Source organism: Giraffa tippelskirchi, chromosome 9 (assembly GCF_054371585.1).
Source record: "Giraffa tippelskirchi isolate mGirTip1 chromosome 9, T2T-mGirTip1v1.2.pri, whole genome shotgun sequence".
NCBI classification, from domain to species: domain Eukaryota; kingdom Metazoa; phylum Chordata; class Mammalia; order Artiodactyla; family Giraffidae; genus Giraffa; species Giraffa tippelskirchi.
The window spans coordinates 99,287,826-99,303,370 of NC_137283.1; the positions used below are offsets into that span (position 1 = coordinate 99,287,826).

General features: G+C 39.6%; 1 long non-coding RNA gene across 1 annotated transcript; it reads left to right on the forward strand.

Annotated features, from left to right (window-relative positions):
- Window positions 1–9,820: 9,820 nt before the first annotated feature.
- LOC145521958 (uncharacterized) lies at window positions 9,821–13,472 on the forward strand. The gene is made up of 4 exons (XR_014065785.1): window positions 9,821–10,006; window positions 12,290–12,457; window positions 12,543–12,723; window positions 12,853–13,472. It is a non-coding gene; the product is annotated as an uncharacterized LOC145521958 (long non-coding RNA).
- The last annotated feature ends 2,073 nt before the right edge of the window (window positions 13,473–15,545 follow it).

Below are 15,545 nucleotides of genomic sequence, written 5' to 3' on the forward strand. Positions count from 1 at the left end.
ACAGTTTTTAAAACTGCTACCTATAGTAGTTTTGGGGCATCCCAGGTAGCACTAATGGTAATGAAACCACCTGCCAGTGCAGGAGATGTAAGAGACATGGGTTTGATCCCTGGGTTGGGAAGATCCACTGGAAGAGGAAATGGCCACTCACACCAGTATTCTTGCCTGGAGAATCCCATGGACAGAGGAGTCTGGCGGGCCACAGTCCACGGGGTCACAAAGAGTCAGACAGAACTGAAGCGACTCAGCACGCATGGTAGTTTTAGGGAAATACAGAGTAAATTAGTATTTATACTGGGATAACCTTCAACCAACAGATGTTTTTTTACACCATTTATATCATTAAGGTACTGTGTATATATAGCCTTGTGTAATATACACACCAAAAAAATTGTAAGCTGCAATTTCTCCAATATTGAGTTTTTTTCAGTGTTTCTATTTGAATAGCCTACTATTGTTTTCTGTAACTTAATCTCCCAGTCACTATATCATAAAAAGAACCTATTTCAATAGCATCAAGCAAATAAATTTTTTTTTACTTAATGTAGAGTTAATCAAAAGGGAACCTTCTGAATTCAATTATTTGTAACACAAATGATGTTGGTTTTGTTTACTCTGTTGGTGACAGGATTTATTTAAAAAGATTCTAAGCATGATTTTTTTTTTTATACTAATATCAACCATCCACACAGAGATGACAACTTGGCAATCAATACATCTAATTTCTGATAATTATGTGTAGGTGGTGGTAGTGGTTTAGTCACTAGGTTGTGTCTGACTCTGTGACCCTATGGACTGTATGTAGCCCAATAGGCCCCTCTGCCCAAGGGATTTCCCAGGCAAGAATACTGGAGGGGTTGCCATTTCCTTCTCCAGGGAATCTTCTTGACCCGGGGATCAAAACCAGGTCTCCTGCATTGCAGGCAGATTCTTTACCAACTAAGCTACCAGGGAAGCCCAATTATATGTAGACTGTTGCTTAACTTTTTAAGAAAACAATATAGATCTTTTTCTTTTAATTTATTTAAGCCTAGAGTTCATATATCTAATTACCATTCTAGCTCCTTAGGTTGTAGCTGACATCTGGGGGGACTCAGAAGGGGATGAAGAGAATTTTTTTTTTAATCTTTTTAACTGATTTAATGGCCCAAAAACTGATTTCTGTTTCTTCTGGTTCATTCTATCTACATTGGCCAATACATGAGTCATAATCTTTACAAAATATTTGCCAGGCATCAGATATGCACATAAAGTATTAGAACGACATAGGAGTCTAGACAGCATTTAGTCCAACTCTTTTATTTTAAATATGAGGAAACTGGGAAATTCTCCCAAGGTCAAGAACTGTTTTCTATCCTGGCTCTGTGCTACTTCATCCTGGCTCTGTGCTACCAGACACAGAGATTTAGTAAGATTTATGCTTATAAGAAAGAACAATATATGAGAGTGTACATTATATCCAACCAGCCCACTCCAAAATAAAGGTGTAAATTCAGAGTTCACTGTTGGCTGTATTTCTCAAGGTGCTGGCTGCAGTTCACCTGTGCCAGAATCTCTTGTAAGTCTTGTTAAACTGCAGATTCCAGAGCATTATCCTAAACTAAGCAAATCAAAATTAGGGGGTGGCCTGGAATATCCATGTTTAGTGAGCTCTTTCTGCAATTCCTATCCATTCTAAAGTCAAGAGCCACAATTTTAAGTTACAAGTAAGTGGAAGTCCTAAAATAGCAGAAGAAATAATCAATTAATTAGTAAGTCATGACAAGCATATGTACCTTATGAATTTTTATTTCTACTTCAAGGTTTAAGCACAACAACCTGAAACATAATTTGGATCACTTTGGAAACATAGATTCATCCTTTTACAAAAGCATTTCTAAGTAGTAAGCCATACACCTAAATCTTTGAGAAACAAATTTACATTGGATTTTTAAACAACTCTTTCTTATTGAAGGAATCTTAAAAGTATTAACTTCAATCACCCCTATTTTTAATTCAGTGACTGTTCCATTTGCTTTCTTCTCCCAATAGCTGCTTTTAAAGTCAATTCTTAAATTGTTTCTTCTGTTTTTCTTGAATTTAACATGGCTGTCACTTGTGCAGAGTACACAGAATTCCTAGTGGGCCATGTGTCATGTAAATGTATAAGATGTTCTTGGAAATGACCTCTGAAAAGCACCTTCATTCCCATCCACACCCACCTTTGCCCCTCCCACCCGCCCTATTTTTACATTCATTGTAATGCTAATTACCAAAGATTTTTTGACTTGTCATTGTTATGATCACTTTGAATCCCTTTAAAACATGCCATTACTTACTAATTAAGGTAAACTTGTGTTACAGATCCATTTAATTCCCCAGTGAATGCAAATTATCATGAAAGCCTAGAGAAGAATGGTGATAGATGCAGAGCAACTTTTCCACATCCTGGGATATTTTAGCCATAGGCTATGAACACACATTAATTCATAATTCTGCACAAAGGGCCATAAAATGTACTGATTTTCAAGTAACATTTTCAAAAAAAATGACTGGCACCTAGAGTTTTTTGTTTTGTTTGTTCTATTCTGCTTTGTTTTTTAACTCTCCTAGGAGAAAAAATGATTCTCATTCACCAAATTTTTAGGAACTTTGTTCCTGACTTTCAATTTTTGTTGTTGTTGGTAGAAAGTAGAAACACATAGCATCAAATCGCCCCTTAGAACTAAGCTGAGAAGTCACCATGCCAACTTCTTTAGGCACGCATGGTGCTATTGGCCCTGTATCATGGGCATGACAGCTTTGACTGTTGGGACCCAAAGCATCTATTTAGTTTAAGTGACAGAAGGACTAACACACTGTCTCTTCCTTCTTTGTGCAAAACCTCACCACCACCCTGCCAGTCAATACAACACTTTAGCCTCACTAGTTAAATAAACCCTCAGTTCGGTTCAGTTCAGTCGTTCAGTCGTGTCCGACTCTTTGCGACCCCATGAACCACAGCACGCCAGCCCTCTCTGTCCATCGCCAACTCCCGGAGTCTACCCAAACCCATGTTCATCGAGTCAGTGATGCCATCCAACCATCTCATCCTCTGTCGTCCCCTCCTCCTCCTGCCTCAATCTTTCCCAGCATCAGGATCTTTTCAAATGAGTCAGCTCTTCATATCAGGTGGCCAAAGTATTGGAGTTTCAGCTTCAACATCAGTCCTTCCAATGAACACCCAGGACTGATCTCCTTTAGGATGGATTGATTGGATCTCCTTGCAGTCCAAGGGACTCTCAAGAGTCTTCTCCAACACCACAGTTCAAAACCATCAATTCTGCGGCGCTCCGCTTTCTTCACCGTCCAACTCTCACATCCATACATGACCACTGGAAAAACCATAGCCTTGACTAGACGGACTTTTGTTGGCAAAGTAATGTCTCTGCTTTTAAATATGCTATCTAGGTTGGCCATAACCTTCCTTCCAAGGAGTAAGCGTCTTTTAATTTCATGGAAGTACATACATTTTAAGTACTATTCACCTTGCTATCTGCTATTGCCAGATGGATAACTTTGTGACTTAATGTACTCTTGGCCAGGAGCTGCAAAATTTTATATATTTTAAATACCACCACTAAAAATCCATCTAGTCTCTTTTCTTTATATAATGCAGTAGAGAAGAACAAAATAGGTATAGTTGGGCCAGTGGCAAGCAGATTTCACTAAGAATCAAGACAACTGAGTTCCAAACTTGGCTATAGCATTAACTTCCTGTATGATTTGAAACAAGTCCTTAAAGTCTTTACATCTCAGTTTCCTCATCTGTAAAATGAGAGGAGTGATCAGCCCAGGTGGAGCAGCTAGGCTGTACCTTCAGTGATGTCTGTTGTGGATGGTGAAGCAGGAAACGCAATACACAAGCAAGGAATGTTCCATGCATGGACTTGAGACCACCACACCGAAATTGTAAGACATCAAAACCTTACTTTTCTCATCTGTAAAATGGGAATAATAACACCTACATCATGAGGACTAATACAGCTCATATATGTACATGTTCTTATCTCTGTACCTGTTAGGATTATGCTTCAATCCCTGAATCCCAGCCCCTATTTCTAGCTTTACAAAGAGCTAAAAAGAATCATCTCCTGCAAAAGAATCATCTTTCCTCTACCTTGGGAAGCCTCCAGCTTGTTTTGTTATGACAACACATTTGCTATTATTTTGCTTGCGGTTTCCAACTACCCTAGGCTTTTTTGGATGCCGTCCTTCAATCAGGCTGCTTCAAACACATGTTATTGCTTATCTTCCAAGGTCAGAGTTTAGCTCTTATTTTCTGAGATGAGAACAAAAATATCCAGCTCTTTCTTCACACCAGTATGCTGCACTAATTGACTTTTCCATATACTTTTTATTAAAGAACAGGAGGTTTTCTTTTAGCATTTATAGAAGAAATAGAGATCAACCTGCTTGATTGCTGCACTGGTAAGAGCACTGTTATCAGTTGTGTCATGATGTATTCAAATAATGCCATGGAAATAAAACAGTGACTGCAAGTTAAGAACTGCTTTTAAATTGAAGTATAGTTTTGTTTTCATCCAAAAGTAGCTTTGGAAACCAACAAAATCAATTTTATGAACTAGGAAGGATTGCTGAAATAATTTCTGAAAGAGCCAGTATTGCTTCCAAGATCAGCTTACATGTTTGTGCCCTCCAAAAGTCAAATCTCTGTTTCCCCCAGTCCCATGTCATCACACCCTGCTGGCCTTCAAGGTCAGATTCCCTGGGGATTCCCAGTCCCTTTGCCAGATCCCCAGGCTGGGAAGCCTGACTTGGGGCCTAGAACTTTCACAGTGGGAGAACTTCTTTGGTGTTATTGTTCTCTAGTCTGTGGGTCACCCACCCGGTGAATATGGGATCTGATTTTATCATGATTGTGCCCCTCCTACCATCTCATTGCATCTTCTTGTCTTTGGACGTGGGGTATCTTTTCTTCGTGGGTTCTAGCACCCTCGTATTGATGGTTGTTCAACAGCTAGTTGTGATTTGGTGCTCTGGCAAGAAGAGATGAGCACACATCCTTCTACTCTACCATCTTGAACTGGAACCTCCTCAGCTTAAATGTTTGAGATGTACTTATAGTGACTTAAAACTAATCACATCCTTTCAAAGACAAATGCACAAATGATTTTGATTGAGAGTCCAGTTACCTGTCCCTCACCTTCAAAAAGAAAAAAAAAAAAGCCTTAGTTTCTATAGCATTGAGGACATGAATTATGTGAGAGTGACACTTGCCTTTTCATTTAGTACTCCCCACCAGTGAAGAAGACTGTTCACTTCTAAAGAGGGGCTTGCATTTCTGCCCTAGATTCTGCCTAACAAAGTACACACAGTTCCCCTCTCCTCTCCTTCCACACTCCTGCTGACTTTCACTTTTCTGGACTCCACCTGAAATGGCCCTCCCTGTCTGTATTCTGCTATTCTTGGAAAAATGTCTACTCACCTTTAACTCTCAATTTACATGTTTGTGACCTGTCTGCCTCTCTCTTGCCCCAGTTTGTTCTTGCTTCTTGTGAATCTCCAAAGGACTTTATGCAAACTCCTATTCACGTGCGTCACACTCCCGGGTCATTATTTTTTGCTCATTCATTGCACAGACTTTCATTAAGCTCCCAGAGTGTTTCAGACACTATCCCAGGTTCTTAGGGCTTCAGCAGAGAGCAAGTTAGACTTGCTTCTTGCTTGAACAGAGCTAGAGGCTAGAAAAGGGGCAAATATGCAAAACTATATAAGATTTTAAAAGGAAGTTGCCATGGCTTATTAATGAATAAAAATAGTGTGGCATCTGGCATGTATTTGTTTTCAATCTGGTTACATCCGTCCATCCTGCACTAGAAGGCACTCAGAGAACATATGGTAAAGACTGAACAAAGTGTTAAGGGCTTCCCTGGTTGCACTAGTGATAAAGAACCCACCTGCCAATGCAGGAGACATAAGAGACAGGGGTTCAATCCCTGGGTCGGGAAGATCCCCTGGAGGAGGGCATGGCAACCCACTCCAATATTCTTGCCTGGAGAATCTCATGGACAGAGGAGCCTGGAGAGCTACAGTCCAAAGGGTAGCAAAGAGTCAGGCACAACTGAAGTAACTTAGCACATACAAACAAAGTGTTATGAAGGAAAAGTCTCAAACTTTTGTTGAAAAAATAAAAACAGAATTTTCATCTTAAGTTTGCCTGCAAGAGAACACAGCCTCTGCTAGGCCCTACTAACTCAAAGTGGTACTTCTATCTGCAAGATTGAATGCAGATTCTATTTTTAGTGGGTAATCTCATGTTTACCTTAACTGTGAGATACCTAATTATAAGCTGTCATTTGAAAATTTTCATCACTGTACTTGCATCAGTAAACTCACCAAAAATAGGACAGTTTTCTCATCTCTTAGCATGTTCAAAATGTAGCAGTTGTCTCAGGGAAAACCCACAGGAGCCCGAGCTGTATTCCTCCATTTTAATTGATTCTGGACTACACACTGCTGGTAAGATCAACAGACACACCAGATACTCTCTCACCATTAGGATTAGGCTTGCCTGTTTATTTTGTTTTGGAGGGGATGGGGGGTTTTTTGTTTGAGCCATCATCGTTAAAGGCTGCTCACACATCTGAGACTGGCTTCTTCTGGTCAGTGACACACATGGGAGACAGTGTCAGTGATGTACAGGAGGAAGAGCTCTGTAGTTACTGCAGCCTTTTTGTAATCCTCTCTAGAAACAGGATCAGGGATTTTAGGAGTCAAGCAAATCCCTTAATAATTACATTGTTATATTCTTCCTAATAAGTTCATCTTCCTTTTCCCACGCTGGCCTTTCTTCAGCGATAATAACAGGTGACAAAAATGACTGGTTAGAATTTTCACTCTCATCAACCTTATTTTCTTGTCTTTATTTCTGGTGGAAGTGCTAATATAAATGAGCAAATAACCGAGAGGGAGAATAACAAGGGATCTCAGAGAGATCAATCAGTCCCTGAAAATCTGAAAGTGACTTTTGTCGTTATTATCAATCAATATACAGAATTTCTTTTAAATACTAGATAAAAGCTTTTAATACATCAAAAACACGATTAAAAGGTAAAGAAATACAGTGAATTTTCAGAAGATCTTGGATTTATTTTTCTGTTATAAAAATGGTATAGAATAGATTTAGTTCTCTTTCTGTCTCCTTATACAATGATGAGTGCATTAAGGAGAAGTTTCAAAATTTCCACATTGTGTATCTGGGCTTTTAACCTCTCCCAAAGATCAGATAAAGACTGCCAAACCAAAAAGCATTCTTGGCTCATGTACACAGCTCATTCTTTAAGTAGGAGATTCAGCACGTCCGAGCAAGAGCAAAGACTTCTCCAGAGTCTTTATCTATTGATTAACTGTAGAAGTTATTCTGTTTAAAATGAGTCTTGAATATGCTGTAAAATAAATGTTTTATTCTATTTTGGAGTGAAAGGTGTAAAGGGAAAAATGAGACATACATACTCTTCCCTTACCCTACAAATATATGCTGTATTACATTTTTGCCCATGATATTTTTATAAAAAGTTGGAAGCAAGAAAAAAAATCCATTTGGCAGTGAGATTGTATTTTACCTCGTGAGATGAAAATCCAAGACCAAGTGTCAATGACTGCTCCACTATACAGAGGTTGTTTGGTGGCTGCTCAGTACATTTTAGGAGCTTCCCTGAGACCTTTGGTGAAACTGCTGATATGCCCCACATCTCAAAGGAAGTTGACAAAACCTTCTTTTGTGATTCTCATGGTTACAATACCAAGATCCCTAGATTCTCAGGAGCAGGCATCACATTGTGAAGAGATTTGTTTAAAGTGAGAAATCCTCCAGTTTCTTCAATGGTCATTATCTTTGCAATTATTACAAGTGGGCTCAGCCAGGGAACCAGAGACCACTCAATCTCAAAAAGAAGAAATTTAACAGGAAGAATGTGTTATATTGCTGATAGAAGAGCTGAGATATCAAACAGTGGATGGTGAATTCTGATGGCAGTTCAGAAATTAGCAACTGCAATTTCCTCCTCTGGGCAGGAGGAGGAAAGACACAGGGTGGAGGTGATGCTACAAGAGGGCAGAAAAGATCAGAGCATGAGCTAGATCAGCAATGGAGGGCTTAGCAGACACTGAGACCGCAGGGGAAGGAATAGTCCAGAGAAGCTAGAATCATGCAGGTGATACAGCAATGGCTAGACAGCACTAGAAGCACGATGAATTGAAAAATACCCTGGCTTCTTCCTTTCTTCTACCTCACAGTCTTTTACCAATGCTTCCCATTGGTCAAGATGACCAGGAAAACAGAACAAAGGGGTCTGAGAACTGTAGTTCCCTGAGATGCAGAGTTAACCTTAAGAAGCTCAAGGAATAGATATGAGAGGAAACAGGTAAATGTCACCAAATTAGCTATAGCTAGACTCACTATTTGGAACCTCTGCATAGATTGAGAGCCTTGATTGCAACGATCCATGAGTCCTCCCTGAGCTGCAGAGCAAAAAGATTGAATGTATTTTTGAGCCTTCATATCTCAGTGATGAACTTGCTGGTGAGAAGTCACATTTGCCCATCCATGAGAGATCCAAGAAGTTTCGCATGTGCTTTCAGTCAAAGAATAGGCTTCAGAGAAGGAAATATGTGAGTCCATGTAGCGCTTGTTCTCAGAGAATAGAGGGACAGATGAACCTGAAATAAAACCTGAAAAAGCCATGGCCATCGAAATGATCGTTTCAGATGTCAGCGATTAAACTTTGGCTACCCTGCATTGGATCACAAGTGATCTTAACTCCAGATTTTCACATGACTAATAGTAGCACTTTTCTAAGCCTTTATCTGCCAACCCATATACATCAGCTTAGTTTTATATCCTACTTAGTGGAACATAAAAATGATGAAAGCTAAATGATCTTCCAAGAGAGAGAACTTAGATTTTTTTCAAAACACTAACTCTATTAGTTTAATAATACTTAGCATCATAGAATCCTGTGATTTAAAAAAAAATTATTTAGAGACATTTTGGAGTATTTTGCTCTGCATTCTTGGCTGGGTTTAGATGGAAATGCCTACTTTTCTAAGTCCAGTTCAAATGTTACCTGTGAACCTTTCTAACCCTGTCTTCCTCCTTTTTGATGTATTAGCATATTGGATAAGCCTAAATGGGTGTACTTATTACATTATACTGCAGTTATTTGTGCCAGTCTATCTCTTTCTACTAGTGATTTAGACCAAAACAATCTATCAAAAGCAATTAAGGCCAGTCTGCATTATAATTTTGTCAAAAAGTAATATCCTCAGTCACTGTTGCCAAGTTTGATCATTTTTTGTAGAACAGTGTTTTGGTTTTTTGGGGGGTTCTTTTGGTCTTTTTTTTTTTTCCAGAATTGGGAGTGGAGTTTTCCTCATTTTGCTAAATTATTTTCTCTGTTAGTTGCTACTCTGTATTATTTGAAAAGTTGAAACAACCAAAATACCAATTTAGGAGATTAGGTAAGACAAGTATCTAGTACTAGGCGAAAAATTGAAACAACTTTGAAGTCCAAAATTGATTGCTAGAAAACAATATTTAAGGTATGTTTTCCTTTTTATAGAAAATACTATAATGATGCATATCCATTTTTGACTCTAGCTCATAGTATATAATAAGCAGCTAATAAATGATTATGTGCTATAGACTGAATATGTGTCCCTCAAATTCATATGTTGAAACCTAATTCCCAACACAATAGTACTTGGAGGTGGGGCTTTGAGAAGTTATGAGGTCATAAGGGTGGAGCCCTCATGACCTCTTATAAGGGCAAGTGTCCTTATAAGAAGAGATCCCAAGGCTCAGAGAGCTTTTTCATCTCTCCTATCAATGGAAGACACAGCAGCAAGGTCATCTGTGAACCAGGAGGAGGGCCTTCATAAGACCTCGAATCTTCAGCATCTCGAACAGCCCAGAACTGTGAGAAACGAATGTCCATGGTATTATAGCAGCCCCAATGGACTAACTGTAAATATAATTTTGGTTTTTTTTCCTTCTAAGTTCAATCCATATCTACAGATGGCACCCACTCTTTCAGGCATTCAACAAATATGTATATTGACAGGTCTTTCTTTAACAAAGACTTTTCATGAGTCCATTAGTTCAAATTTGATTCTACTGAACTGAGATGCTATTTTTCAAAATAGGAAATATTGTTTCTCTCCCTACTCTTCTCTGTGTATTTCTCTAATTCCCAGTTCCCCCATTCAGTATCCCTCCTCCCCAAATGTTAAGCAAAGGTCTCACTCTCCATTAAACATATGCTGGAACAAAGTTATCCTTCTCATAAGTTATTTTCCTCCCTACTATAAGAATTTCATTGAGACAGCACTCCTGAGGGCTCTCCATATCAGAGCTGTATATTACCGCTAAAGGCAAAGAGCAGAAAAAAAAAAGAATTAGCAAGATCATAAATTGTTCTTGAGTGGTTTATCTACTTCCAGAATCACATAGGAGAGTATGGTTACAACAGGCATTCTTTTTAACAGACCCTTTTTAACAGTGTGAACTGGTATTATTATTATTATTCCAGTGGATAATGAAGATAATGTGAAGTCTAATTTGGTATATTAATAAACATTAATGGTCTATAATCAGTTTATAATAAGAAATAAGCAAAACAAACAAGCAATTGATCGCTTAAGTGTAATTAATAAGATCTCTAATTCAGGTCAGAATTTAATTGCTTTTGTCAGGACCTGTATTGGAGTTACAGTAAGGTGCAGGCCCATCAGAGTACTATGGAGAAGTAGTTTTTTCAAAGAATGAAAAGGACTTCATATACAGTACACACCCCAAAAGTACCTGTCCCACAAAGACTGGTGAGCAGGTGTGTCATGACTTTTTAAATAATTGATTAGAGTGAAATAAAAATAAAGAGGCAGTCTGGATTAGAAGAATGTAAAAGGTCATGTGTTAGAGCAGTTTCCATAAAAGATACTATCTGCTGCAATATGAAGCTAAAGTTTTAGTGCTGAATTTTAAATGTCCAATTCAAATAATAATAACAATATCAACATTCTCAATTTGGCTTTTTATGATGTATCTTTTCATATATTATTTCATTTATTCATTCTAATAGAGAAAATGTCATATATATATATATATATATATGTTGTTGTTCAGTCACTAAGTCATGTGCAACTCTTTGTGACCTCATGGACTGCAACACATTAGGCTTCCCTGTCCTTCACTATCTCCCAGAGTTTGCTCAAACTCATGTCCATTGAGTTGCTGAGGCCATGCAAGCATCTCATCCTCTGTTGCCCCCTTCTCTTCCTGCCTTCCCTCTTTCTGAGCATCAGGGTCTTTTCCAATGAGTTGGTTCTTTGTATCAAGTGGCCAAAGTATTGGAGCTTCAGCTTCAGCATCAGTGCTTCCAATGAATATTCAGGGTTGATTTCCTTTAGGATTGACTGGTTTGATTTCCTTGCTATCCAAGGGACTCTCAAGAGTCTTCATGTATATTATATTTAGTATGTGTACATGTTTCAATATAAACAGCAAATTTTAGCACATTTCTAGCACCAAAGAACATAAAGAGATGTTATGTCTTAACATGCTAGAGATTTCTGGCATGGTGTCAGATGAGCAATTGTTGGCCTAGGAGTCTATGAATGGGGCCTGTGAGTGTATAGGATTCCCTGTTATCTGAAAAATCTTCTGTAAGCCGAAATGGTGTAAGCAAAGAAGCAGTTACCTTAGGAGGCATCTTGTTAATGGATACACAAACTGAGATAAAGCCCAGAAGCTCATAGACACAGTTCAAAGCTATGGTGCCTGGATGCTGAGCATGGTTCCCAGGGAAGGAGCTTGGGAGTGACATTGTTGCTGCTTAAGGTGTGAGCTGCCCCTGTAACAGCTCACTGCAAGACACGTGCTGAATGCCATTTTTACTTTCTGTCTTTTTTGTAAAATCAGAAATCCTCCTTGGATTTCTTCCAGTTAGTGAAAACAAGAACTGATGTAAGTCTTCATTAAAATGGCCTAAAGTGAAGTTTCAAAAATCAGGGTATACCTCTATGTGCATTTTTCAGAAATGAGAATCTAAAACTTTAACCAGATTCCCAAAGTGGGAGCAAGTCTGTGACTTGAAAAAGACTAGAAACCACTGTTGTAGATAGATGCTACAGTTAACAAGTTAAAAACAAGTAGCTCAGTTAACCTAGGCACTCTCAAGTGTGGGTTCATTGCACTATTTGGATCTGGAGAATTCTGCTAAAATTGTTCGGTTTTCTTCTGTGATCCCAGTTAACATATGGTGAAGAAGTTGAGTCTCTTTTTTATTCATCTGGGAGCTTTTGTGAGAATACCAAGGAAGAGATGCTCATTTGAAGCAGGATATTCCTACTGTGTCTGACACCCTGTGTGCTTTCTGCTAGACCAGGCAGTCTGGGGCCAGGGGAAAACTGCATCCAGGTGAGCTATACACTTGAGGAAGCCAAGCAGATTTTCTCAGGTCACCAGGATGCTATTTTCAAAAACTGTTTTATTTACTTTTTAGGTCATCAAAAAGTGACAGTCTCAATATGAACATGCACTTCTGTTACAAAGTAACTCAGGAACAGAAAATGTATATCCACTGGGAGCAAGACTAAATCACCCAGAATTACTCAGAACTGACTGAAACAATGACACACTCATTCCAAATACTGAGATTATCTGCAAAGAAAAATCATTGAGAGGTGATTCATTTTCATTATAGTCCATTTTCTTTTTTTTTTTTGAGATTTTTTTTGGTGTGGGCCATTTTTAAAGTCTATTGATTTGTTACAAAATTGCTTCTGTTCTGTGTTTTGGCCCTTTGGCTGCAGGCATGTGGGATTTTTAGCTCCCTGACCAGGGATTGAACCTACACCCCCTGCACTGGAAGGCGAAGTCTTAACCACTAGACCGCGAGGGAAGTTCCTATGTCCATTTTCTAAATGCTGTTCCTGAGAACATGTATTGGTTGCCTGTATGTCATCAGCCAGGCCTGATTTGTGCTTCTGTTCTGATTTTCCTCATCATAATATTTCCCCCAATACTGTTTTATAGTTATATGTGAAATCGATCTCTATATAGAGATTTATGTTGAGATAGATGCCATAAGCTAGGAAATGGTAAATTAATTCCATTACTCTCTTTTGTGGGGAAGAAAATGCTTGTTGTTGACCAAATACCAGCCTAACTGGCAGTTCTCTGACTGGGTTAATATGTTCCAGAATGGTGTTCCTAGCAGTTGGAGTCTTCATTAAAACATTAATTCTGGGGCTATCCTAGAAACACTAACATAGCCAGTATGAGAATAAATACAAATGTTCCCTTTCACCCAGAATCCAAACCATGTGTAACTTTCTATTACCAAGCCACTGAGATTAGGAAGAAAACTGTCCTTAATGCCAACATAACAAAAGTCAGCTAATAACAGGAACAAAACCAAGAAAAAAGAAAACAGAAACCAGAACCACAGCATAACAAGTAAAAGGACCAGGTGAATGGAGTTCGGGAGAGAATCTATTCTGAGGAAACTGATTATGAAAGGAGAAGGAAGACATCTTCATCCTTTAAGCCAGTGGACCCCAACTGACCCAATTCTACCCTCATGTTACAGAGTTTCTTCATAGTCTCCATTCCCAGACCCTCATTAAAAACAAAAACGACAAAATCACTGTCGCAGCTCAGCCCTCTAGGGCTCAGCAGCATTTCTGCCCAGAGAGCAGCCTCTCGGATAATACCTTGTGCCCCTGCTCCACCAGCTTCTCCTCGCATCCTCTCTAGCTCTGTGCTGCCCTGATACCTCCAGCTCATGCCTTGCAAGCCCCAGCTGTTTCCCTCCATCATTTCCTTAAGAGCAAATCCTTCGAGCAAGGCCAGGAGCCAATTCTGGATTTGACAGGTGTATGACTTGGAGAGATTGCAAGCTTGTGTCTTGAGCACACAGCATGGGCTTAGCGGCTTGTGTTGTTTGGAAGAAGAGCTCATTCAGGACATTCCTGAGGACCACAGAGCTTGGTGCCCTGTGACCAGGAGCGTGCCACCGCCTCCAGATGCCAGCAAACCTGCCAACCAGGAAGAACAAGGCCAGGCCCTGTGTTCACAGGCTCTGGGATCCCTGCTGTGGAGGAGTAGCAGTCTGATGGGGAAATCCAGTTAACAGGCATCTCTTGCACAGCCAATAACCTGCTCTCCACCTGGACAGGCTTTGGGTTCCGAGATGGAAGAGCAAAGTGACACCCTTAGAGTTCAAATCCAGCTCTGTCTCTGTCTAGACCCAGGCGAGGGTGACCTTTCATTAAATTGATTCCTCAGCCATGGACTGAGTGCCTGCCACCTGCCAGTCACAATGCCAGGCACTTCAGAGACAGCAGTAGACAAACAGGCCACTAGCAGAAAATGATAAATTTCATAACTAAGGAAATTATGATAAACCTAGACAGCATATTAAAAAGCAGAGATATCACTTTGCTAACAGAGGTCCGTCTAGTCAAAGCTATGATTTTTCCAGTGGTCATGTACAGATGTGAGAGTTGGGCCATAAAGAAGGCTGAGTGCTGAAGAATTGATGCGTTTGAACTGTGGTGCTAGAGAAGACTCTTGAGAGTCCCTTGGACAGCAAGGAGATCAAACCAGTCCATCCTAAAAGAAATCAACTGTGGATATTCAGTGGAAGGACTAATGCTAAAGTTGAAGCTCTAATACTTTGGCCACCTGATGCGAACAGCTGACTCATTGAAAATAAACCCAGCTGCTGGGAAAGACTGAGGGCAGGAGGAGAAGGGGACAACAGAAGATGAGATGGTTGGTTGGCATCATCTACTCAATGGACATGAGTTTGAGCGAACTCTAGGAGATAGTGAAGGACACATGGAAGCCTAGCATGCTGAAGTCCATGGGGTCACAAAGAGTCAGACACTATTTAGCAACTGATGGATGGGAGAATAGGAAAATATAAAGAAGATGAGAAGGATAGGAAACTATAAAAATGGGACAAGATTAAAACATCACAAGAGCTGGGAATGATACCTTCTGTACGTGTTGCAGTATGAAGATCGGGTGGTCAGGGTGGACCACCATGGAGAATGGGAGACTGGTGGAAAAGCAGGAAGGATACGAAGAATTAGGCAGGGAGTTTTTTGGGTCATCCAGGAGAAGAGTGTTCCAGCCAGAGCAACTGGCTAGAGCAAAGGATTTAAGATACAATGAAGGAGGGAGGAGATAACTTGGGAGACTGGGATTGACACATATACACTAGTATGTATAAAATAGATAACCAATGAGAATCTACTGTATAATGCAGAAGGAAGAAAAAGAAGGTACAATCTGTTTGTAGGACAAGTTAACCTTAAAGATACATCCCAGCATACAGTAGGTGCAGATAAATACTATTGGACTCCATTATACAAGGTACCTAGAATAGAATAGTCCAATTCGTAGAGTCAGAAAGTACACTGGTAGGTCCCAAGGGCTGAGGGGGAGAGGAAGGGAGAATGGGGACTTAGTGTTTAATGGGGACAGAGTTTCAGTT